The sequence below is a fragment of the Macaca fascicularis genome, chromosome 3 (genome assembly GCF_037993035.2).
Source record: "Macaca fascicularis isolate 582-1 chromosome 3, T2T-MFA8v1.1".
NCBI lineage: Eukaryota > Metazoa > Chordata > Mammalia > Primates > Cercopithecidae > Macaca > Macaca fascicularis.
In genome coordinates this window covers 102,753,825-102,779,410 of record NC_088377.1, presented here as the reverse complement: position 1 = coordinate 102,779,410, position 25,586 = coordinate 102,753,825, and the positions used below count along the sequence as shown (strand labels likewise).

The 25,586-nt window shown below is 44.6% G+C and overlaps 1 long non-coding RNA gene and 1 pseudogene across 1 annotated transcript in view; one reads left to right on the top strand and one right to left on the bottom strand.

Moving 5' to 3' along the window:
* The window catches only part of LOC141409878 (uncharacterized), a 170,946-nt gene that overhangs the window by 128,794 nt on the left and 16,566 nt on the right, over positions 1–25,586 (top strand). The gene's annotated exons all lie outside the window — the stretch shown is intronic.
* On the bottom strand, positions 1,064–4,192 carry LOC102120097 (coiled-coil domain-containing protein 86 pseudogene; annotated as a pseudogene).

Below are 25,586 nucleotides of genomic sequence, written 5' to 3'. Positions count from 1 at the left end.
GTAGTACTTCCTGAACCTGTGGCTCAATGTCTTTCATCATTTTTCGAAAATTCTCAGCTACTGTCTCTTCAAATATTGCATCCACCCAATGTCTCTCCTCTACTTTTGGGACGCCAATTACACATTATGTTAGATTCTTCATAGTATTTCCATGTCTCTTATTCTTTCCTCTGTCATCATTCATCATTCCAAATATTTTTTCATGGTCTATCTTGCAGATCATTAATTTTCTATTCAGCTGCGTCTATTCGTCTATTAAATGCACTCAATTAATTAGTTTCAGTTACTGAATTTTTCAGTTCTACAGATTCCATTTGATTTTTCTCTGTGAAAAATCACAATGTTATTTACTTATTTATTTTTGCATTTGCTAGTTTATTATGTTTTCTCTCCATCAGAATGAAAGCACCTCGAGAGCAGGGACTTTGGTCTACTGTCTGTATTGGCTGGTGCCTAGGGTTGTGCCTGTATGCAACAGGCACGCAATGAATATAAATATTTTTGCTGTACACTGGATGGACGTGAGTGATTCTCTGGGGCTTCTGCAGAGTCTGGTTTGGGAAAGGGGGTGCTAGGGAAAAACCCTGCTCCCTGCAGCCTCTCATTTTAATCTTTCAGTGTTGAAAAGTGGGGAGGAGCCAGATTCAGTTTGCTGGGGAGAGAGCCAGTGGGGCGCCAAGGTGCCCAGAGCAGCCTTTGGGAAGGTGTGGGGGAGGCTGGATTCCCAACTGCCAGCCTCCAGGCCTTGGATGGACCTAGGATGCTGAGACAGAACATACAACACTAGGTGAGTCACCCGCCAGTCACCAGCTCACTGAGGAACCAGAATAATGTACTGTTCTTGGTTTGAAGGCACTTGGAGAAGGAGAGGAAGGAGAGATGGGGGCTGAATCTCTTCCCACCCCATCTCTGTCAGGTCCCAGCCTCCTCTCTGGGCTTCTGTCCCAAAGAGACCTGCCTGCAAGCCTTCAAAGGCCTAGGAACCCCAGTTGGGGGTCCCTGTTCTGGAGCCATGGGGTTGGAGTGCCAGCTCCAGCAGAGTTGTCTGAGCTGCGGCCTGACATTATTGTTGGCCATGGAAGGCCTCGGGCCATCCTGAGCTCAGATCTTGGCTGCCGGCCGGCTGCTTCTGCAGCAGGGTCAGGGTGTCCTGCTTCTTAATGCAGCGCAGCTGCTCCTGCTTTGCCTGCTTGAGCTTGGTGGGGTTTCAGATCACTTGGACGATTTCCACCTTTGGCTCATTCCGGGCATTTCAGGTTCTCGGCCCGGTGCTGTTTCTTCTCCTGGCGGCGCCTCTCCTACTCCTCCTCCAGGTGAGGGGCAAAGTCCTAGGCCAGCTTCCTCTCCTGCTTCAGCTTCCCCTGCCACGATGGGCGCAGGGGCTTGTCCTGAAGCATCAGAGAGAATCTTTTCTTGGAGTGGTTCTTCCACACTCAGCCCGATTTGGGCTTCCCCTTCGGGATTACAGAAAGCTGCTCTTTCTTCAGCTTCTTGGACGCTGGGGCCTGGGATGAAGAACCCTTTCGCTTCTTTGCCGAAGCCGTGTGTCACCACCTCCCCAGCTGGAGGTGGTTTGCTCTGCTCGTGCTGACCCTGACCCCGGGGGAAGCCAGGTGCCTCGAGTGTCAGCTCCAGTAGTAGCTGAGAGGGCTCCGGACCTGGAGCTTGCTGAATGGGGTTAAGGCTCTGGTGATCCTGGGCCTGGCAGCAGCTGATGCTGGGAGGCCCCTGGGGTCAGCTCCTCCTTACTTTGGGCCAACACCGAGGCCAGTACTCCCTCGCCCTGAGAACAGTTGGGTGCCTCCTCACTTGGCTTCGGCTGACATCGTGGGGATTCAGGACTGACTCCAGCTGTCTTTGAGGCGACTCCAGGTGTAGGTCTTGCTGACGCTGTGGGGACCCTGGGCCTGATTCTGGCCGCCCCTGGGGGGGCTCCAAGTCTGCACCCTGCTGCAAAGACTGGGTGATCCTGGATTGTCTCCAGTGACCTTTCAGCGGGGCGCCCCAGGTCAGCTTGTTGCACACTCGGAGGAGACCCGGGCTCCCTCGTTTCTTCTGGGTTTGACTCGAACTCCACAAGGACCCGTCTCACCCGCAAAACTGAGGTGAGGCTCTCGGGGGATTCAGGCCCTAGGCCTTCCAGCCCTTGGCTGTGCCTTAGCGGTGTATCCATGGTTCAGCTGTAAGTTTCCAAACCCCTACACATATCCACAATGTTATCTTTAAACATCAGGCATGGTTATTTTAGAATCTATGTTAATACCTTCCTTGTCTGGATCCCCCGTGGGTCTGTTCTTTCTCTCGATTTTCATCTGTACTTTTCTTTTTCTCATATGCCTGGTTATTTTTGCATAAGTGCCTGAAATTGGTTATGAAAAAATAGTAGAAAAAATTAAAAGTTAGAAGAATGGTATACCATGTCTTCAGAAAGGATTTATCTGTGCATCTGGATGATAGCTGGGGCATTAGCAACCTAGGATCCCATTAATCCAAATTCAGGAATGAGAGGATTTGAAGCTGAGTTTCAGTCCCTTTGAAAGTTAGTTTACTTCTGGTTCATCTTTTCTTCCAGAGTATACATAATTATGAGTATCACCTCAAATTATAGAATTCAGTTTCTGTTCCCCTGTGTTCTGCAAAGCAATCAAAGCCCTGTTTATGTTTTTAACCTCTCAACCATAAGTCTCTTCTGAGATTGGCAGAGGTAGTCCTGAATGCCACTGGGTCTCCATTGCTCTGTGTTTCTGCCTTTCCCCAAATCTTAACCTGGTAACTCTTTTCTGCCTTGTTTGCTCTCTAATGCCTTCAAGCGGATTTTTACTACTTTGTTAGCTTTTCTAATGGTCTTCCACTGATAGGTAGGTTGGTCCAAATATCCTATTCTGCCACTACTGAAAGCAGAAGTCTGATATCTATTATGAAATTAATTTTAAAGGGCTTCTATAACTATTTTTTTTACCCCTATTACTGAATAATTTGCCACTTTGTTTTATTACTGTTGAATTGGTTGTCCTTTGTTCCTTTGAATCTGAAAAGAATTGCCAACCAAAACTGTAGAAAATTACTTCTGCCTGGGACTGCTCAAGGATTCTTTCTCCTGTGGTTCATCTACTTATATCCCACTTTACTGCTCAGAAACTCATCCATGATACTGCCTGGCCAATTGGGACCCAAGACAAGAGTGCCTCTTGATGTCTCCCTGAGTGCAGACTACCCTGCCTCTTCCTCTTTGGGGTCTAATTTTTGCCAATGGATGAAAGCCTGTCGTGGCCTAGATCTACTGTCCTAATTCTAATGCTTTGGGGCTCTGTAGAAGAAGAAAAATGCAGTCTACAATTCCACACACCAAAGGCCTGGGAAGCAAAGCCAAAGCATCAACAAGATCATATTTTAATCTGCCTTTTGCCTGCCTCTCATTTGTATTGGTGAGAGCTACAGCTACTGGCCCCTTTTCTGTCAGTGATTCACACAATTTTGTTGCTAGTGCTGAATTTCCCAGCTACCAGAAAGAGGATCTAATGTTTCTTTTTCAAAGGTCAAGTCTATCACAGTTATTTTTTTGTTTGAGTTGATTTTAAGAACAGTCTTTGGAAGGATAGTGGGTGGGGCGGCATTCTATAACACTGCTTCCCTCTCCAGGGCTCCTAATGAACAGAGGTAGGACCCGGGAGGAGGTAATTGCAGCAGTATCCAAGACTTCAGTGTTGGGTTCCTTTTGTAACTCATCCATCCACCCACTCACTCCCCTACTCTTTGGCTTGGTTTGGGGTGCTATAACAAAGTGCCACAGACTGGGTGGCTTTGAAACAACAGGAATTTATTTCTCATGGTTCTGGAGACTGGAAGTCCGAGACAGAGTGGTAGGGTTCTGGTGAGGACCTTCTTCTGGGTTGCAGATTGTCATCTTTTCGTTGTATCTTCATGTGGATAAAAGAGTATGAGAGAGCTCTCTGGGGTCCCTTTTATAAGGACACCAATCCCATTCATGAGGCTTCTGTGTTCATGACCTAATTACCCTTCAAAGACCCTCACCTCCTAATACCATCACATTAGAAATTAGTTAATGTATGAATCTGTGAGGGACACAAACATTTAGTCCATAAAACTCATTCACCTCCTCATTGAATATATACTCATTAGACCTTACCACTTGCAGGACCTTTTGCTAAGTATAGTACTTCAGGGGATTAAAAACGTTAGGCAAGGCACAGTGGCTTGCGCCTGTAATCCCGGCACTTTGAGAGGCTGAAGGAGATGGATCACTTGAGCCCAGGAGTTCGAGACCAGCCTGGCCAACATGGCAAAGCTCTTGTCTCTACAAAAAAAAAAAAAAAAAAGAAAAAGAATTAGCTGGGTGTGGTGGTGCAGGCCTGTAGTCCCAGCTATGTGTGCAGCTGAAGTGGGAGGATCACTTGAGGCTGGGAGACAGAGGTTGCAGTGAGCTGAGATTGTGTCACTGCACTCCAGCCTGGGTGACAGAGTGAGACCCTGTCTCAAGAGAGAGATTAGAAAAATCATTATAGAAGGATGATGATCTAACAGAGGCCACTGTCATGGCCCTAAAATGTTTGCACCATGTGATGAACGCTGAGATGCTCCTCTGAGATTTTCCCTTCAATGAAAGACCAGTTGTCCCAGCTACTGGGAGGGGTGGGCAGACAGTTTTCAGTTGTCAGACCCTTTAGGGATTGCCTCAGCTCCCGAGAACCACCTGGCCTGGTCTTCACAGGTGGTCTCCATCCAATGAGTGTCTGATGCATGAGTATAAAGGCCTGGGCATCTCAGCCCAACTTAGGAACAGTCTGAGAGGCTATTCCAGGTTCAGAGCTCCCTGTGTGACTGGCTGAGTCTGTTGCTGGGGCTGCATCACAGCCCAGCTTCTCTATCTAGTCCAACTTCCTTGCCCTATGTTCCACAGGTGTCAATACCAGAAGTGCTCCTTAATAAATATCTGCACATTAAACTCCATCTCAGAGTTTGCCTGCTAAGAAATTCAATCTGCCATACACCTGTCCTAGAGTATCTAATGGTTACAGAAACTGCTAGAATAAGTCAGGTTCATGTAGACTCTTGGCATAAGTCTAGCCAGGGCTGCAGAAACAGTACTGCATGGGGCAAGGGTTGGCATTTTTTTTTCCTTAAAGGGCCAGTAGTAAATATTTTAGGCTTTGCAGGCCATGTAAGATTCTTGTTGTATATTCATTCTCTCAGTCTCTCAGTCTCTCTCTCTCTCTCTCTCTCTCTCTCTCTCTCTCTCTCTCTCTGTCTGTGTGTGTGTGTGTGTCATAGTCTATTAATGTAAAAAACATTCTTAGCTCATTGGCAGTAGGAAAACAGGCTGAAGGCTGGTGGGCTGTAGTTACTAACTCCAGTGTAAGGTATTAAGAGCCTAGACTTGTTGGGAGGCAATTATCCATGGGTCTTTCATGTTTCTACACATCTAGCAATGCAGAGATACCAAATAACATTGTTCTAAATTATCTTGTTGTGTTAGACCATTCTTTCACATTGCTATAAAGAAATACCTGAGGCTGGGTAATTTATAAAGAAAGGAAATTTAAGTGGCTCAGGTTCTGCAGAGGCCTTAGGAAGCTTTTACTCATGTCAGAAGGCAAAACAAGAATAGGAGCATCACAAGGCCTACTCCCACTTTGGGAGCAAGAGAGAGTGGGGAAGAGATGCCACATACTTTTAAACAACCAGACATCACAACAACTCAGTCACTACCCTGAGGACAGCACCAAGCCATGAGAGATCCATGACTCAAACACCTCCCACCAGGCCCCACCTCGAACACTGGGGACTGCATCTCAACATGAGATTTGGAGGGGACATCCAAAGTATTTCACTTTTGAAAAATGTTGTAGAGTGGTCAGCCTTCAAAGATACAGTGTCTCTTACCGGAGAAGAGATTAGGCATACTCTCTGTCCATTATAAAAGACTCAGGTTCCCTCATCTCAGTATTCCTCTCCTATAACTCAACCTACCACATGTAAAGGAATCAACTGGCCCTCTTTGTGTTGCCCTGTGGCAATGAGGCTCATGAAACCAGCACAAGAAAATGCTGATGCTCTGCCTACTGGTATTGCTATGAGCAATAAACTGCTCTTTGTCTCTGATCCAGGAGTTTTGTGTCTATGGCCAATCCATGAAACTGTAGCAGGCTAATTTGTTAGATTACAAGTAGAGTAAAACCTCAGACCCTTCATAGTTCTTAATTTCCTAGGTTCAAATTCCTTCACCATTGATAGGTTGGTTAGATGGCCTAATTCCCAGGAAGGCCCAGAGACAGGGACAGGTAGGAACCATACCCAGGGACTGCCCACAGACCTCACCAGCTGACTGCATGTTGGGCTTGCCCCATCCCTGGAGTACAAAACTCTGCAACTGCTCCCAGCTGAGCTTGCCCAGGCTCTGTCTTTCCTTCCCTCTTTAGGTTAGAGCAGTGGTTCTCAATGTGTGGCCACCAGGCCTATAGTACGAGTGCCCCGTGAGAATTAGTTAGACATGCCCATTTTCAGATGACCAAGCTCTCAACTCAGATGCACTGAACTGGAAATTCTAGGGGCAGAACCCAGCATTCTGGTTTACCAAGCTCTCCAGTGATTCCCATGAGCGTCTTGCTCTGGCTTTTCATCTCAAGAAGCAAAATGCTCTGTTTCACAGCCCGAATTCATTCTCACCTGTCGGAAACCCAAAGGTGCCAGGGTTTCCAGTGAGCAACTACACCTTTTAAGTAAATTAAATTCTTTCTATGAAACTTTGACCCCCATCCAAGGACGTGTTCTAAGCACAAAATTAAAGGATCAAGAAACATGCCTCAAAGTCAGGGCTCCTGTGAGAAGACAACAAATTCAAGCTTGAGAGTTTTGCAAACCTCTCTAGGTACACATTTTTTCCCCACCTGAAAGCCCACTGCAAAACTTTTCCTACTTGTTGTCATGAGAAATAGCCCATGCCCCTTTGGTAAATATTAAAATCTCAAAATTCTTCTTTAAACATTTGAATTATCAATATCCTGACTTAAATCAATCTAATAGTACTTTTACAAGAAAAATTATTTTGGTATTAAAAAACATTTTGGACTGGGAATGGTGGCTCAAGCCTGTAATCCCAGTATTTTGGGAGGCTGAGGCAGGCAGATCATTTGAGGTCAGGAGTTCGAGACCAGCCCAGCCAACATGGCAAAACCTACTAAAAATACAAAATCTCTAGAATACAAAAATTAACCAGGCATGGTGGTGGGCACCTGTAATCCCAGCTACTCGGGAGGCTGAGGCAGGAGAATCACTTGAACCTGGGAGGCAGAGGTTGCAGTGAGCCAAGATTGTGCTATTGCCTGGGTGTCAGAGCAAGACTCCAGCTCAAAAAAAAATACACAGAAAACGTTTTGATCATAGGCTATCAGTGTGTCACACACTTTCTATCCTAGGTAAAACATGGAGGCTGGATCCAATCTAAGTCTGTTAGCATCAAGCCCAGTTCATGATGTGTGCAAAGTGTACTGTGCCCGCTTCTACCCCCTTTCTTTGTTAAGAATGCTTCCTTTCCTCTCAATTGAGAATCTCTGATTTAATATCAGTAGAATGACAACAGGGTGAAAAAGTATAGACCAAGCACCCTAGAGTGTCACCTCAAATTGTGTCTGGTTTTTATTAGACTATATTAATTTTATATACTGTTATTTGTAAGGTATAGAGCCACAAATACAGAAAAAAGGAATGAAGTAAGTCCTCACTTAATGTTGCCAATAGGTTCCTGGAAACTGCAACTTTAGGTGAAATGCCATAAAACAAAATCCATTTTCCCACAAGCTAATTGGTATAAACAGGAGCTAAGTTCCTGGAATATTTCTAATCAGAAAAACATCACCAAACTTCTAAATAAATACCAAAATGCGCCTAATAGTAAACACTGAAATAAATATGAGCAATACATACACTTAAGACAAATTCATAAGAACAAGATAATTATCTTCCTACTTATTCCAGTTCAGGGTGCAGGACGGAACCTGCCCCAGCCTGGACACCATCAGATCTCAGGGCGCACTCACACACACCCCTGCTCACTCTGGGGCCAGATAGACATGCCGTGTGCACACCTTTGGGATGTGGGAGGAAACCAGAGTGCTTAGAGAAAACCCATGTAGATGTGAGGAACGTGTACCAACTCCACATAGACAGTGGCCCCAGCTGGAATTCATTTTTCTTTTCTCGTCAACGTGGTAAGAAAATAATGTTGAACTAAATGTTATTTGGCCGGGCATGGTGGCTCATACCTGTAATCCCAGCACTTGGGAGGCCAAGGCGGGTAGATCACCTGAAGTCAGGAGTTTGAGACCGGCCTGGCCAACATGGTGAAACCCTGTCTCTACTAAAAATACAAAAATTAGCTGAGCGTGGTGGTGTGCGCTTGTAGTCCCAGATACATGGGAGGCTGAGGCAGGAGAAACACTTGAACCCGGGAGGTGGAGGTTGCAGTGAGCTGCGATGATACTACTACAATCCAGCCTGGGTGACAAGAGTGATACTCTGTCTCAAAGAAAGGAAGAAAAACGTTATTTGAGGACCTGCAGTATTTACTAAGTGCCAAGTATTGAATACGCATTACCTCAATTCAATACACAGCAGCCTTCCAAGGTCGACAGCAGCATCGCCGCCCCAGGTGGTTCTCATGTGCAGTCAGACTTGAGAGCCACTGATGGGTGAAGTTTGTTAGCAAATGTCATGGTTACTGAATGCTGGGGCTCACCAGCCTGCTTCTTCAAGGCCTCAGGTTCACCCTGGAACCCTGAAGCTGACACCACAGATGGTAAGGGAAGACTCACAGGAGGCCACATCTATTCATGGATGTCTGGGAAGCCGCCAGTCCCATGCCTGCCCCTCCTGGACCTGCCTGCGCTGGCCATGGGTCTGGAATGGAATACTTGAGACCCTCCAGTGCTGATGGCACTCTTAGGTTGCCACTCGCCAGGAACATTCTGTGGCTCAATATTTGTCAAGAAGGTGGTCAGTTAAAATGGAACCTGCTTAAGAGAAAGAGCAATTATTAAAGCACCAGTGTGCCGATTGTGGAGGCTGGAGACTGCAAGTTTATATGGCCAGAGAGAGAGGGGCCTGATCTGGGTTTTTCCCCAAAGCTTCACCGGAACCAAAGCCACATCTCCGGCCCTTGCTTGGTTATTCTCCCCTTGGTGCCAAGAGGGGCCTTGTGCTGGGCTCTGGGATGCCTGTTAGGCCTAGCTTCAAGCGCTGGGTAGCTAGCAGAGGGCTGTCCAAGCTCCTAGGCTGTTTCCTTCTCTGCCTCCCTTACCGCCCACATTTTGGTCATTTTGCTGCTCATTAGCACCTCCTCCAGAAGGTGACCTGGTTAAGGGGAGGAGGTGAAACTCAAATCCAGCAATTTTCCTGCCTGTTAGCAGCTCTTATAAAAGTCTTGATGGACAAGCAGGTTAATGCTGTTGGCTAACCCTGGAGGCTCCAGCATCCCCGTCCAGGGGCTGCACAGGGGCTTGCATTTACTGAGCACCTACTGGCATCACTAGAGCAGCAAGTGATGTTCTGTGAGGTACTGATGAGTTCACGGAGCACTTTGGAACATATGGTTCAGGTGATCCTCACAGCAAGCTTGTGGGGTCAGTATAATTCTTATCTTATTTTACAGATATGGAAGCTGAGACTGGGAGAGGCAAGTGACTTGTTCAACATCCCACAAACCACAGCAAATAAGTCCACCAGGAATGTGAATTCTGACAGGAAGTTGGAGTCCAGATCCTACTCACATTACTGTACCACTCTGTTTTTCTACCCGGTCACATTTGGTGTGAAGATTTCAAGTTCCCATTCTCGATATACTTCTGACCTGATGGGGGAGGAATGGCACCTTTGAGGTGAAAACCTAAAAAACAAAAGGGAAAGGGAAATGTGAGATCACAGCTGCTATGAGGAAGATGAGACATCAACAAACCAGTGAGAAGGAGGAGGGGATCTCGAAAGCGGTATCAGAAATGCACTTGAGGCTGAGCGCGGTGGCTCATGCCTGTAATCCCAGCACTTTGGGAGGCTGAGGCAGGTGGATCACCATAGGTCAGGAGTTCAAGGCCAGCCTTGTCAACATGGTGAAACCGCATCTCTACTAAAAATACAAAAATTAGCCAGCATGGTGGCAGGCACCTGTAATCCCAGCTACTTGGGAGGCTGAGGCAGGAGAATTGCTTGAACCTAGGAGGTGGAGGTTGTAGGGAAAGGAGATCATGCCACTATACTCCAGCCTGGGTGACAAGAGTGAAACTCTGTCTCAAAAAACAAAACAAAACAAAACAAAAAACACTTGGAAAGTGGGGGGCATTGTGAAAGAGCCCAGAGGAGGTTCTAGGCAGGGATAGGAAAGCTGGGGGCAGTGAGCAGGGGCAGGGGACTGGGTCAGCACTCCTAAGGAAGGAGACCTTGCAGGATGACAAGAGTGTATGGTGCAGATGAGAGTGTCGTGGGAGGCATGGCCACTGTGTAGTGTTAAGGCGAGTGCCAGGCTGGGGAGGCTGCTTCCTTCACAACTTCTGCAGGGGTCTGAGCAGATCAGGTCTGGTTGGAGCTGTGCTCCAGGAAAGCCAAGTAGCAACTGTGTGTGGATTAGGCCAGAGGGGACGGAGTGGAGGCAGGGGAATGAGTCTCACTAACGGAGAGGGAGAAACAAAGGAAAGGAGGGGCCTGACCAGCAGAAAGACATTGTGCAAACCGAATTCTCTCTCTGACTGCAATGAGCTCTCTCGGCAGTGCCCGTTAAACTAGGTTGCAGGGCTTCCATAATGTTACCTTGTAGCATCAAAGGGCTTAGTTTCTGATCCCCAGGTGGCTGACATATCTGTCCTGGGATTTATAATTTTTATAGAAAAACTAAGATTCCTGATAAAAGATTCAAATCTTTCAGTAATAATTTTAAAACTCTCAAACTTTCTCTAACAACTTCTTCCAGGCTTCATAAATGCAGCTGTGATTAGGCTCTTTGAAGAGAGGTAAGTGGGGGTACCTGTCTTCTACATAATACTCCAGAAAATTTCAATTCGTTACACTTCCTCTCACTAGCCTCTCAGGTATATAGTTTTATGTCTTAATATAAGTCCCTAAAATAAAATAAAAATAAGTCCCTAAAATAAAACTGGCCCACAAAATATCTTTAAAATTAATGTTCAGTTCCTCATACTCACCTTTCCTTCTTTCTCTCCCTAGAATAGGTCTGGCAGTAAATAAATTTAGAAACTTTTTTTATTTCCTGACTTAAACTGACATTTGCATTAGGGAGCAGGTAAGAGTTTTGTTTTGGTGTATGTGTGTGTGTGTTTGTTTTTTTGTTTTGTTTTGTTTTTGATGGAGTCTCGCTCTGTTGCCAAGCTGGAGTGCAGTGGTGTGATCTCAGCTCACTGCAACCTCTGCCTCTGGGGTTCAAGTGATTCTCCTGCCTCAGCCTCCCGAGTAGCTGGGACTACAGGCACATGCCATCACGCCCAGCTAATTTTTGTATTTTTAGTAGAGACGGGGTTTTACCATGTTGGCCAGGATGGTCTCGATCTCCTGACTTTGTAATCGGCCCACCTCGGCCTCCCAAAGTGCTGGGATTACAGGCGTGAGCCACCGCACCCAGCTAAGAGTTTTTTCCCATGTTGCATTGAGATTTTTTATTCTGTAGTTCCTACAAGCTGTGATAAATTGAAGAGTGGCCAGCGACCCACCTCTCAGGCCTCTCAAACTGCCTGCCGGTCCTCAGAGGGTCAGCCTTCTGAGTTTGGCCTCCCCTGCTGAGGGTCAGCCTTCATGCAGATCATTTGTATCCCCAGCCCCTCGAGCTGATCCAGAGTCCAATTCTAGGCTAGCCAGTGACCTGTGGAAGGTTGGGAGCAAAACATTTTATTGGACCGATCAGATTCTAGCTCTTGAGAATTGAGATGGAGGAAATCAGGCATCAGTATGAGCTGAAGCTGAAAGGAGATGCTGATGCAGAAAGGGGTTGGAGGGGCCATGATGGACCACGTCAAAGCTTAAGTTGTGCAGCAGCAGAAGCCATGAGGAAGCGCTGAAATGTGGTCCGTGAAGTGGGGAGAGTGGAGCAGACACAGGAGCTAGGGGCAGAGGGCAGCCTGTCCCTGGAGCTGCCTCCAGATCTTGCTTTCAGACTCCAGTTTGGGTCCATGTATATCCCATGAGTAAGCCCTCTGCTTCTTGGAGTGCTCTGGGTCTAGGATTCTTTCCTCGCAAAGGACATCCCTTCAAACTAAAAACCTGCCAACAACCCTAAACACCAGCATCTCCTGACACAGTGCGAGCTGAGGGATACTCAGCAGCTCTTCTCAGACAGGTCTGGCTAGCAACTGAGGCTCTGCATGTCTGTCATGGCCCCAGGTGCTGCCACTCCCACAGCCCCCAGTTCACAAGAGCAAGAGAAAGGGTGACTTGCGTGAGCAACCCTGTTACTCAACTAGAAAGAAAGAAATCCCGATCTAAAACAAATAAAACCAACAAAAACTTGATTTCCAACTGATCTAAAAGGCAGTAAAGAGGCAGAATAAGTGATATTTCCTCACTTTTTTCCCCTTTCTGTGGCATTTGGGGAGAGGAAGATGCTCAAATCTGGCACATGACCAAGCGCCTCCGAGGCCTCAGGTCCTTAGCATCTTGAGGAAAGCTTTTTTCTTTAATTTGTTTTAGAGAAGAATTCTTGGGTTTTTAAAAAAATCTGTTCTCTGGTATCAGTAAATTTACCCAGAGAGGATTTTTTTTTTTTTTTTTTTTGGCTAAATGGATTGGTCTTGAATAGTTTCTAAGACTCTAACAAGAAAGTGTTAGATTTCACTAGAAGGTAGTATGATGGGATATGGTAATCATTCTGAACTCAGCAGTAGGCCTCCTGATGTGCAGTTTCCAAACATGCTGCTTTCCATTGCCGCTGAAGTCTGTTGAAGTTTTTGATGCATATTTTGCTTTTAAAATGAGAGAGCTGACTCTTGACCGAGTGACTGAGTGCAAATGGTAACATCAATTTCCTCACACATATTTTCCTATTCTAACTTCAGGCTAGATCAATGTTTGCCCTCTTCAAACACTGGAAAGGCTCCACTGGGATAGAGGTAACAGTGAGATGGGAAATAAAGGGAAAACAAAGAGTACATTACAGCAAATACCAAAGTCAAACTTGGATCTGGTTCAAAAAAACCAAAAGGCATAATATAAAAATGTAAGCTTGAAAAATATCCAGTAGACTAAACATTCACTCATCCTGATAAAAAAAATAAAAATAAAGGCCTTGCCTTGGTGTCTTCTGGGCTAAACTCTTGGGCAATGGCTTTTAGTACAGTATAATTTGTTAGCATTTACTGCCGGTGATAAATTACGAGGCCCCACCATGAGATTTTACTGCTTCAGGTAGGGTGATCACAGCTTTCCAAATTGTAAATTACTTTAGCAACTACTTGGGACAGAAGGAAGTGAAACAGAACACTTCAGCTTAGAAGACCATTTCTTCTTATTCCTCTACCCTGGTGCTTATCTGCATGGAATGCCTGGGTAAAAGCAGGCTTTAAAACATCCCGCCATCCCTTGCCTGATCAGCCTTTTTAATTGTCTTTTGAGTAAACTTCAAAGCCATCTGTTAGTTATGCAAAAGATACCAATACAACTCACCTGATGTTAAACACAGTGCTCACTGGAAGCACCACATTTTAGGTAATCATATTTTTCAAATGCTGCTCTTGGACTTACTAATCCATACTTTGTTATTTAACCAACTTCTTAACAGAGTCTTTAATCAAAAAGGTCACTACAAGGGTAAATTCCTTAAAACCCCACTAAGATAGTGGAAGCTACGTATACGATATAAATCAGACTATTCAGATCTGGGACAACAGAGTTTTAGATATGTCACACTGATTGTGTCTTTTGAATGTGAAATCAACACACCTTATATAATAAACATTTCTTAAGGAGACAACAAGACAAAGTATTTGAAAATGAAACTCACTTTTATTGAGTACCTTCCCTGGGTCAGATGCTTTGTATATGCTCTTTCATCTCACTTAATTCTGCCAATAGCTCTACAAATTGCTTTTCCTATTTTGTTTTAATTATTATTATTTTTTTTAGAGACAGGGTCTTGCTCTGTTGCCCAGGCTGGAGTACAGTGGTGTGATCATAGCTCACTATAGCCTCAAACACCTGGGTTCAAGTGATCCTCCTGCCTCAGCCTCTGAGTAGCTGGGCCTACAGGCATGTGCCACCACACCCAGCTAATTTTCATTTTTATTTAGTAGAGATAGGGTCTCTCTATGTTGCCCAGGCTGATCTCCAACTCCTGGGCTCAAGTGATCCTCCTGCTTCAGATTCCCAAAGTGCCTGCCTGCTTCTCCATTTTATAGATAAGGAAACCAGGCTTCAGAAGTGTTAAGTAGTTTGCTATTTATTGGCAATTCAGGTACTCAAATATAAGTCTGCTGTATTCCAAAGCCCCTATTCTATTCTCTATGTCCTAAGATAACTATTCGACACAATGGCAGCTCTCTCTCATCCTCTTTCCTTCCCAACACCGTCTTCCTGTCTTCCCCTGGCTGCACACAGTAGCTCTATTTTACTGTGATCTCTATTTACATTCCATGGCTCTATTATGCTGGAAGCATGTTTGGCTGGCTATATGCAGTTATTTGTATTCCCTGCCTAGGGCATTTATTAAGCATCTACTATAGGTCAGTAACCAGGAGAGCTGTGGATGGCTGCAAGTGACGATGGATAGATAATTTTCACCAGCCATTTCATGCCTTATTGACAATTTAACAGTGGTAGGGAACATTCCAGGGTTCCTATGGTTCATTTTTTCCTCCCCTGAGACGGAGTCTTGCTCTGTCACCCAGGCTGGAGTGCTGTGGTGTAATCTCGGCTCACTCAACCTCTGCCTCCTGGGTGCAAGCAACTCTCCTGCCTCAGCCTCCCGAGTAGCTGGGATTACAGGTGTGCACCACCACACCCAGCTAATCTTTGTATTTTTAGTAGAGACAGGGTTTCAACATGTTGGCCAGGCTGGTATTGAACTCCTGACCTCGTGATCTGCCAGCCTTGGCCTCCCAAAGTGCTGGGATTACAGGCGTGAGCCACCGTGCCTGGCGGTTCCTATAGTTTTGTGGTGGCTCTTCCCACTTCACTGCCACCTCCAAAGCCAAACCTCTTCACCAGCCGCACTGGGCCTGGCAAAGCTTAACTAGAAAGAGCCCAATAAGGAGACCAGGGCATGGAAAAGGATCTGAATCACTTGTCAATACTATTATATAAAAGAAGCTAAGATGAATGAATACATTTGTAAATATTTTGGTGTTTAATTATAAATGAGTGTTTTTAAAATCTATTGGCAAATGATGCTCCAGCAAGACTTTTATCAGTCTGCATTCCCATCAGCTATGTACTAGCTGAGTCCCTGGGTTTGCAGACATTTAGCTAGCAATCTCCAGTTTGGTTTAGAGTGATGTCTGCTTGTCTGGCAGCTTCAGAATTTCTAAATGGGAAAGTCTCAGGGACAGGGATCTCATTGGGTGGAGGTGGGAAAGTGCTTTGAAACTGCATCTGCATAGCACTTTACATGAGATTGACAAAGTGTCCATTTTCCACATCAAAGAATGGGGTAGGGGAGGATTGCACAAAAGACAGGACTTAAAGCCACCATTTGCCCCAATGGGCTGAGCACTCACAGCCTTGGGCTGCGCCAAAGCCCCAGCTCTGAGTGGAATTCATTCAGCAAGATTTGTCTCCCAGAATATGACCTTGCAGACCACTGCTTTTGTCTTAGCAGATATAGCCCATGAGTCCAGCACATTTCTGACTTATCTTCTGCCAAGTTTGAGAGAGCCAGGCTTTTCGTATTCACTCTCTCTACTGGGTCCTATGGCATTAGAGAAAAAAAATCTCCCACAAGCAGATTCAAATACCCTCTTGCTAACTAACCAGAAACCATTTGAAGTAGAAGATGGCTGATGGCAGTCTTGTATTTATCAAGTTTGCTCTTTACCAACTGGCTTCTTGGTTACCAGTAGCTCATAATAAGAGCTTGTAAGTTTTAGTGAGCATTTACTATGTGGCAGACACCATGCCAGGCCCTGTACCTACACTGTGTTATTTAAGCCTTTCAATTATACCCTGGGACAGTTACTATTATCCCTATGTCATGATGAGAAAACTGGCACTGAGAGGCTGGGCGCAGTGGCTCATGCCTATAATCCTAGCACTTTGGGAGGCCGAGGCAGGTGGATCATGAGGTCAGGAGATTGAGACCAGCCTGGCCAACATGGTGAAAACCCGTCTCTACTAAAAACACTAAAAATTAGCTGGGTGTGGTGACACGTGCCTGCAGTCCCAGCTACTCAGGAGGCTGAGGCAGAAGAATTGCTTAAGCCCGGGAGGTGGAGGTTGCAGTGAGCCGAGATTGCACCACTGCACTCCAGCCTGGGCAACAGAGCAAGACTCTGCTCAAAAAAAAAAAAAAAAAAAAAAAAAAGAAAAAAGAAAACTGACACCGAGAGAGGCTAAGTCACCTGCTCAAGTCCACACTAGAAAATGGTATTGCTGGGTTTAGAACTCAGGCCTGACCTCTCCGGGGCCCACCTTTTAATACAGTGTTGAAGGATGTGGGAGGTGAGTAGGGCAGCAAAGGATGGCTTTCATCATTATTTTCAAAAGTTGATTATAAGTTTGTAAAATAAAGCAGAGTGTTTAGACATATCTCACTTAGATATATTAAGTGAAATGAGATTAAGCCGTTTCTGGTCTTCTGCTATGGTGGGCTTCTGTGTTCTCTAAGCTTGATTAACACAGCATTTCAGTGTTAACGGGCTCGTGGCTCCAATCAAAGATCCTACCTGCTGGTATTCAGATGCAGTCACTCTGAGAGCAAGGGCATTTATTAAGCATCTACTACAGGTTAGAAACTCTGCTAGTGCTTTATGTGTGTAAAGGGGTGTTTAGAGGGCCTCTTCCTGATGCCTTGGAATTGGTCCTGGGCCCATAATAACAGAGGCTATGTGTTCATGTTTCTAACTCAGGGAAAGCTTCCAAATATTGGGGCCAGGCTTCCTAAGACTTGGCAAACCCGCCTCACTACAGTCAGTCCCTCATTTCCTCCAATCCTTCCTGCTTTAGAGCCCATGGAATGAGGATCCTGGGAGCTTTGGCTTTGCCTGTGTTCCTGGACAGCTAAAGGAAAGGGAATTACTAGTTCCTTAGTAATTTTATTAGTAATTCAAGAGAATTACTAATAAAAACTGGGGCCATCTCATTCATTTGTTCCTTCACTCATGCACCAAACAAATGCCGTGTGTGGAATGCATCCAGTGTGCCAGGTGCTTGTGATACCTCAGTCACAAAACCATGGTCCGTGCCCTCATGGAGCTCGTGTTTGAACATCTTCTCAGGCAGTGGACATGCTCATTTGCCTCATGCCAGCCTGTGGTAGAAATGCAGGTGCGGCCACGCATCAAGAGGCCTCCTCAGTGGGTAGGTGGGTTGGAGCCTTCTTGTCAGTGCCCATCTAAAGGGCTCCTTCCAAGCAGGAGGTCCCTGCCTGTACAAAGCAGGTCTGTGCCCCTATGGAAGTTGAGAGAGATGTGGACAAAGGCAAGCTGGAAGAAATTTCTCCATCAGAAAATAGTGGGGTTGGGGAAAGGTGCCAGCAAGAGGGACTGCAAGGCTCTCTGAGGCCTCACATGTGGTCCCTTGTGAGATACAGAATACCCCCCGTTTTCCTAGGGAGGGATGCAGGTGTCTTACCTGGTCGCAAGTAGATTTTACTAGAATACTCTCCCTAGCCATATTCACAAGCAGACAAACTAACAAGGCCTCCTCTTCCTCCTTAGCCTAATTAAATCCACCTGGAGAGACAGAGGGCATGGCCTCCCTTTACACCCACTATCCATCTGAATTACCTGGACAGGACCCGGAGTCTTGATCACGCCAGTATGAAATTGTCCCCAGGCTCTCTTCTAACACTTCCCAGAGCTGCACTGTGTCTTCCTGAGTGCAGTGGATCCAAGGTGACATTTACAGGAGAGTGCTGATTTGATCTCGCTTCTAGGAAGCAGGGTAAGGCTGAGGTCCTTGGCCTTGACAAGGCAGGACCCAAAGGCCAAAGGTTGCTATTTAAACCCAGTTTCCAGCTGACAAAGTTAATGTTGCCAACGTTGATAATATTTAAAAAACATTTCCCATAAGCAGGATGATGCTGCTGCAAGCCAGACAAAGAAGCACCCACTGTCCCCCGGCAGTTCACTACATGCTTGGAAGTCAGAGTAGAAAACTTCAGAGATCACTTTGTTTTACTTAGAAACTGCTTATTTTTCAAAGTTAAAAATAAGCAGTTTCCAATTTTTTGTTTCTACTGAGCTGCTCTGTTTGTTATCTATTAAGTGATCAAAATAGGCAAAGGCTTGCTTTCGACATTTTTTCTTTTTCTTTTTCTTTCTTTTTTCTTTTTTTTTTTTTAAAGATGGATTCTTGCTTTGTTGCCCAGAATGGAGTGCACTGGTGCAATCCCAGCTCACTGCAGCCTCTGCCGGTAGGGTTCAAGTGATTCTCATGCCACAGCCTCCTTAGTAGCTGGGATTACAGGCACGCACCACCACGCCTGGCTAATTTTTGTATTTTTAGTAGAGATGGGGTTTTGCCATGCTGGCTAGGCTGGTCTCGAACTCCTGACCTCAAGTGATCTGCCCACCTCAGTCTCCCAAAGTGCTGGGATTACAGGCATGAGCCACCACGCCCCTCCTCTTTGAACATTTTTCTCACTCCAACATTTAAGGAAAAGAGAGGTTCTTAATTACTGACAGGAAGGCGATTGCCCATTTTTCTGAAACTCAAAACCAAAAGTGCAGTAAGATTGATCAGAGGATTTGCTCTCTCTGGAAATACTGTTCTTGCCATCTTCAAGCAAATGGCGGCTCACTGGTAGAAATTTCAAAACCTGTGCTTAAACTGCCAAATTCCTTTCCTCTGCTGTTCCCATTTCTCTGTAATGATGGCCCCAGAAGGGAGGCTCGGTGCAGGCAGAGGCTCACTCTGCCTTGGGCAGCATGGAATGTCTCACCCTTGACACACACACACAGAGCCAGGTTCTAAGGAGGTCCTCCATAAACATTTGTGGATACATATTTGTGGTCTGCGTCTGCAGTGCATTTACCTTCTCTATTATAATTCACATTAGTCCTCCTTTGTCTCTCTAACAATAGAGAAGGGTAGGGAAACCTTTTTTGTAACCTAATTTCAAACTCATCACCTATTTCTTTCATTACCACCTTCACTATTTAGAGCAAGCAAAGCAAGTCTTAGGTCATCATTTTCCCATTAGGGAAGGACAGCAAGCGTTCACTTTATATGAATATTCTTTCCCTTTCCCACAAAGTAATGATCTAAGACTTATAGCTAGCGGGGAAAAATGGTGTTCTTCCCAACCTGGAAATGGCATTGCTCATTAAGTGACTGAGGCTTGCTGAATCCTATGCAAATCAGTCCTGATGAGCCTTTAACTAATCTGTTTACAAACCAGACCTGCTAGACAGGCCTCAGTGATTTTCTATCAAAGCAAAAAGCACTGCTCTTTATGGGGATCTGGCTGTCCCTGAATGGGTAGTTTAAACATAGACTCTTTCCTTCAAAGTAAGATCAAAGGCTTTATGACTCCTAAATGAGTGCATTATTTCCACTTACTACCTTCTTGTTTGCAATTTGTGTTTATTAACAGCACTGTCTCAGGTTTACTTTGTGACTTACTAGTTTCTGAAAACAGTATGGCAGTTTTATGGACCACAGTATACATTTGTGGAGATTATGTAGCATATAATACATAGAATGGCCCATCAGACAGGACATTAGGCAAAGACAGTTCTCTGCAGAGATGACAATGCCTGTCCATGCAGAATACATTCATGATTTTTTTTTTTTTTTTAAAGAAACCATCTGGCATAACAGGGCTAACACAAGAAAAGATTCCCCAACTCTCCAGATTTGATAACTCTTTGACCACCTTAGAAGAATTTTCTTTGAAATTTTATTTCTTTTGAAGAGAGTAAGTTCCTAAAGCTGTATTGTTGGTGAGGGAATGCCACTAGTACTTTTCGAGGAGAAGCACAAACAGGTTCTTTTAGAGAACAAGCAGATTGTTTTAAAAACAACAAAGATTCCAGCATGTAACTAACCACTTAAGAAACCCTTCTTTTAGTCCTTCAGCCAGCAGCTTCCCAGTGCGAAGACAGAGGTCTCTATCGTCCCTGGTCCTAACACAGAGATTAGAACCCTGTCCTTCACTCCCACTCTCCAATTCATCTTAGGAGGATAAAGCTGCCAAGAAAATTGCATCTTTTAAGATTTGTAGTGACTCAGGTATACAGGCTTCAAGGTGTCACTGACCTATAAAAGGGACTAGACTAAACTGCAATGAGTACAGTGCAATGCAGGGAATATCCAGCTTTGGAAGGGGCAGCTTTTAATGTCACTAGATGGTCCAGCCAGAAATTAAATGGGATGGCCAGGAAAGGCCATAATCAGGGACCAAGCCACTGTTCAAAGTCATATCAGTTTTTAATAGATTTTTTTTTTTTTTGGACACTGAAGTGAGCATAAATTCACAAGGATAAAAACACATTTGTCAGAACCCCATGGACAGACCCCTACCAATCCAAAATGAATTGGGCTGAAAGTGGCAAGCTGGACAATAGGGAAACTAAACCCATCGTAAATCTTCTCCTTAAAAGTCTCTTCCAGCTTATCACCTTCTAAGCGTCCTTGATGGCCCAGTTCTGCCATTGCAACTTTGAAAAAAAAAAAAAATCAGAGACTACGTATTAAACTCAAGTCAGAAAAGCACGCCTGCACACACAAGCAGAATCAGAAATTATGTTATAGAGGCTGGAGAAATAAGACATTCGAATCACAAAGTGACAAACACAAAAATTTTTAACTTGGAGATATGATGACTCCTAGAACTCACAAGAGGAAAGTAGTCTGAACCGGAGCGCATTAGGCTGTAACTGTATAATAAAACATGTTAATGAACATTTATACTGGACTATAATATGGCAGTTGAGGTACAGGATATAAAGATACTCTCCCTCTCCAGCAGTTTGTTTTATGTTTCACTCTAGGGTAGTAGTCTGTATCCTGACTCTTGTTTATGTTAACTGTTTGCATCTCTTTGTCTAAGACATAGATGTTTCATCTCTGAGACAGAGGGTCAATTCTAGGCAAAGTAAAAGCCAAATAAATGAGTTAGGAGTTAACTAGTAGAGCATACTTACATTAGTGCAAATAAGCTATCGGGTCTCCCTGGTCATCTTGGCTCATTAAAGGAACAAAACTAAACCAAGCAAAGAGAATGAATCATGTTTATAGAGAGTGGTCCTCAGGTCAGGGTTAAGGTCATTAAGAGGAGGGATGGAGAGATGAGATGAAAGCTGCATTTGCTCTGGAGTCTCTGGGATTGGAACTCTAAGGTGAAGTTTCTGGAAAAGGTCTCAAATAGTCTAAAATTACCATAGACTACTTCAATTCTATCCATAAATGGTATACAAACGAAGTTCAAGAGGCACAAAACAAATGTAAAAGACTGGTGAACTTGATATCATCTGAACTCCTCACAGGGGATGAAAAGCTCCATCTGGAAGTGAATTAACTCTTTCAGGGCACGAGGCTATCTCTTAATGGTGCTGGGAGGAGGAATTCACTTCCAAAAGGCCCAGACCATCATTTTTACAAGGAGAACTGGCAACAATTATGCTCAATTCATATGATTAAAGGGAAAATAGTGAAAAGATTTTAAGTTTTGATTTGACAATGTCCATGAGAAGTTTTCCACTCTAAAATCCTGTTTAGTATTGACACAGTATTTATTCTAACCTACAGTAATCCAAACTCTAAAGTATTTTAGGCATTTATCATTTTTAATGACTACAGCAAATGCCAAATTTTGTCCTTTTGAAGATAAAATGCTACACTCAAAAAGTCATGGGATTTGCATCTACAGCCAGGGCTGAGAAGCATACCCCAAACCTGCTTTTGATTTTATGAGTCTGGCTGTGAAGAAGGTTTCCATAGTTTCTTCCTCTGCCAATGTCATTATTTCACAGAGAGGCCTGCCAAAATGCAGCTTGAAGCTAAGCTTATGTGTCAGGTTTATTCAAGTGGCTCATTCTAGATGAGCTTTCTTGCTATCTCTTTACCAGGCATGACGGACCATCATTAATAAAAATGTATTGATCTCTGAATCTATTCCTGGCTATAAAAAAAACCTTAATAAATGAGATGGCTATATGAGCAATAAATAATACCTAACCAGAGAGAGTCCAAAAACTGTCAGAAGCACATGCCTCATGTTTTCTTAAATCCTTAACTACGGGGAATCAGAATTTTAGAGCTAAAACAAACCTTAAAGATCAATGGAATGCCCTCATTTTAAAGAGAAGGAAACAGATCTACAACACACACAGCTTAGTGCTGACCTAGGACTAGAACTCAGGTCTTCTGTCTCCCAGCCCAGGAACCATTCTTGTAACCAAGCCATTCGAAAGCACTCCCTGTAGGCTGGTTGCAAAGGGCTTCTGATTTACTGTGTTTTCCTATTAATGCTCTAATCTGAATAAAGAAGTCTTCATCCCCTTTAGATATTCTTGAATTATTAAGTGATGAATACAATTACATAGCAAAAGGTCATCTTCAGTCTGTCTGCCACCAATGAGAGACGACTCCACTTGCGCATCGGTATGATGGACACGCTAGTTTATGGGTCTGACACCTTGCATGGAATGTTACAAATCCCTATGATGTCCTTAAGCTCCCTCTTCAATTGAACTGAAAGATGGCTAAAAACCCCACTCAGGCAGACGCCTCTCCATTGGCTGGCCATTTGAGAATGCTCAAGGGTGCAGTTACCGCAGCTGAGGCTGGTAGTAACTCGCGCTGTTTTCCTGAGCAGCAGCAGGCTTCTGACAGTAGCCTGGGTAGAATTTATGCACATGGATAATTTTGCCCCATTCTCTGCTCGGATTTGCCTTTCTTCCCCCTACAATGTGGACATATTATACACATTTCTGATTGCTTAGAAAACAAGATTGAACTTTGTGTAATGTGAAGAAGGGCTGAGTGGGCCCAGTTCATTTGGTGTTCGCTTTCATGTGGACTGGGCTGTGGCTGAGCAGTGTGCTCCATTATAATGGTGTCAGATCAGCAGGATGGCAGAGTCTCTCAAACACCTATTTACAGATTCCCTTGAATAAATCAAACCTAGATTCTTCTGAGATTCACCTCATGTCTCAAGGTCTACATAGCATGTTATGTAAGATGACATTTGCAACTGCTGTGCTCCATAAGGGGAAATAGGTGCATGCTTTACTGTAGGCAAGTACATAAAAGTTTAGACTAAGCTTGCTACCAAAAATGCATACTTTCTCTTTTCCAGAATTTCTCCAGTTTTAACAGCATAAGCTAAACTTTTGACTAATAAACTTGGTCTGCTAAGCAAGAGTCTTTAAGAAAATGTTTATGCAGTCAGTAATTCCCCTAACATAAATGTAATGCCCGAGCTTTCACTCATTCATTTATTCAAACGCTTATTGAGCTCTTACTTAATGCTAGGTGCTGAACTCAACGCAAACCTCAAAGCTGACAGGACATATTCTGTGCCGTCCAGGAGCTCACAGTCTGGTGAGGAAGACAAATGAGCAAACCTGGAAATATAATGTAACAGGGCAAGTCCTGTGATGAGAAAGATATCAACAAGGAGCTATGAAAACAGAGTGGCCACAACTGAGTCTGAAGTAGCTGAGGAAGGCTTTTTAGAAGATAACAGTGCTGAACCAGTCACAGTGCCAGAAGGGGCGGTGAAGGGCATTCCAGATGGAGGAAATGACATGTGCAAATGTACTGAGGTGTGCAAAGCATGGCAGGTTTGGGAAAAGACGTACTGTGGGCAGTGGTGCCGGTGAAATAGAAGCCCCAGCAGGAGGGTCTTGGAGACCAGACTGTATCCTAGACTCAAACATTCTAAACAGGGGGTTGGCTGGATTGGCTTTCAGTCTTAGAAAGACCTCTTCTGCAGCAGTGCTCAGCAACTGGGAAATAAAACCAGGCTGGTGGCCAAGAAGCAGCTTTAAATCTAGAGTCAGAAAGCTTAGTAGCCGCCAATGGCTGGGGGCAGGGAGAATGAGGAGTGACTACGAATGGATCCAAGGGATTTTGCAGGGGTGATGGAAATGTTCTAAAATTGAATTGTGATGGTTGTAAAACTCTAAATGTACTAAAAGTCATTCATTATATAAAAGGAGCAAATTTCATTGTATGTACACTGTACCTTTAAAAAGCTGTTAGGAAAAATAAAAGGTGTCACTGAAGATACTGAAGTACCCTAGATCAGGGGTCTCCAACCCCCAGGCCAAGGACTAGTACTGATCTGGTCTGTGGCCTGTTAGGAACTGGGTTGAAGGGCAGGTGAGCGGCCAGCCAGTGAACAAGCAATACTGCCTAAGCTCTGCCTCCTGTCAGATCAGCGGCTGCATTAGATTCTCATAGGATCCTAAACCCTATTGCGAACTGCACATGTGAGGGATCTAGGTTGTGCGCTCCTTACAAGAATCTAATACCTGATAATCTGAGGTGGAACAGCTTCATCCCAAAACCATTCCCCCAACCACCGCCCATGGAAAAACTGTCTTCCACAAAACCAGTCCCTGGTGCCAAAGAAGTTGGGGACTGCTGCCCTAGGTAAGAACTGGTGAGGGCCTATAATAGGCACTAGATATTTAGGATTAGCTGTGGAGAGTGGGTGGAGGAGTGGAGGAGTGGAGGAGTCAGGGATGGGTCCTGAAAGCCTGGGAGAAGTCATGGGGTAGGACCAGAAGGAGAAGCAGGGCTTTGGGGGAAAATGAGGAGCTCAGGTGTTGATATGCTGAGTTCAGGTCCTGTGGAATGTACACCTAGAGCAGCATTTCTTAAACTTTGCCTGACTCGTATTTTGGGCAGGATAACTATTGTTGTGGCTGCTGTCCCATGCATTGTAAGAGGTTTAGCAACATTCTTGGCCTCTACCCACTAAATACCAGTAAAATGGACAACCAAAAATGTCTCCAGCCATTGCCATGTGTCCCCCCTGGCAAGCAAAACTGCCCCAGTTGAGAACCACTTATCAAAAGATCTTAACTCATGATATTTTCCTTAGGCTTTTTAAAAATTGAGATGTAATTCACTATTTTCAAATATACAACTCAGTGATTTTAAAATATATCCACAAAGTTGTGAACCATCACTATTCCAGAACATTTTCATTACTCCCCTCAAAAAACTCCATATCCATTAGCAGTCATTCCCCATTTCCCCCTCTCCAGTCCGAGGATACCACTTATCTACTGTCTCTGTGGATTTGCCTATTATCTGATACTTCAGATAAGTAGAATCATACAATACGTGGCCCTTTGCGTCTGCCGCCTTTCACCTGGTATGTTTTTAAGTTCATGTGGTAGCATGGATCAGTACTTTATTCCTTTGTATGGTCAAGCAATCTTCCACTGTGTGGATATAACAGTTTG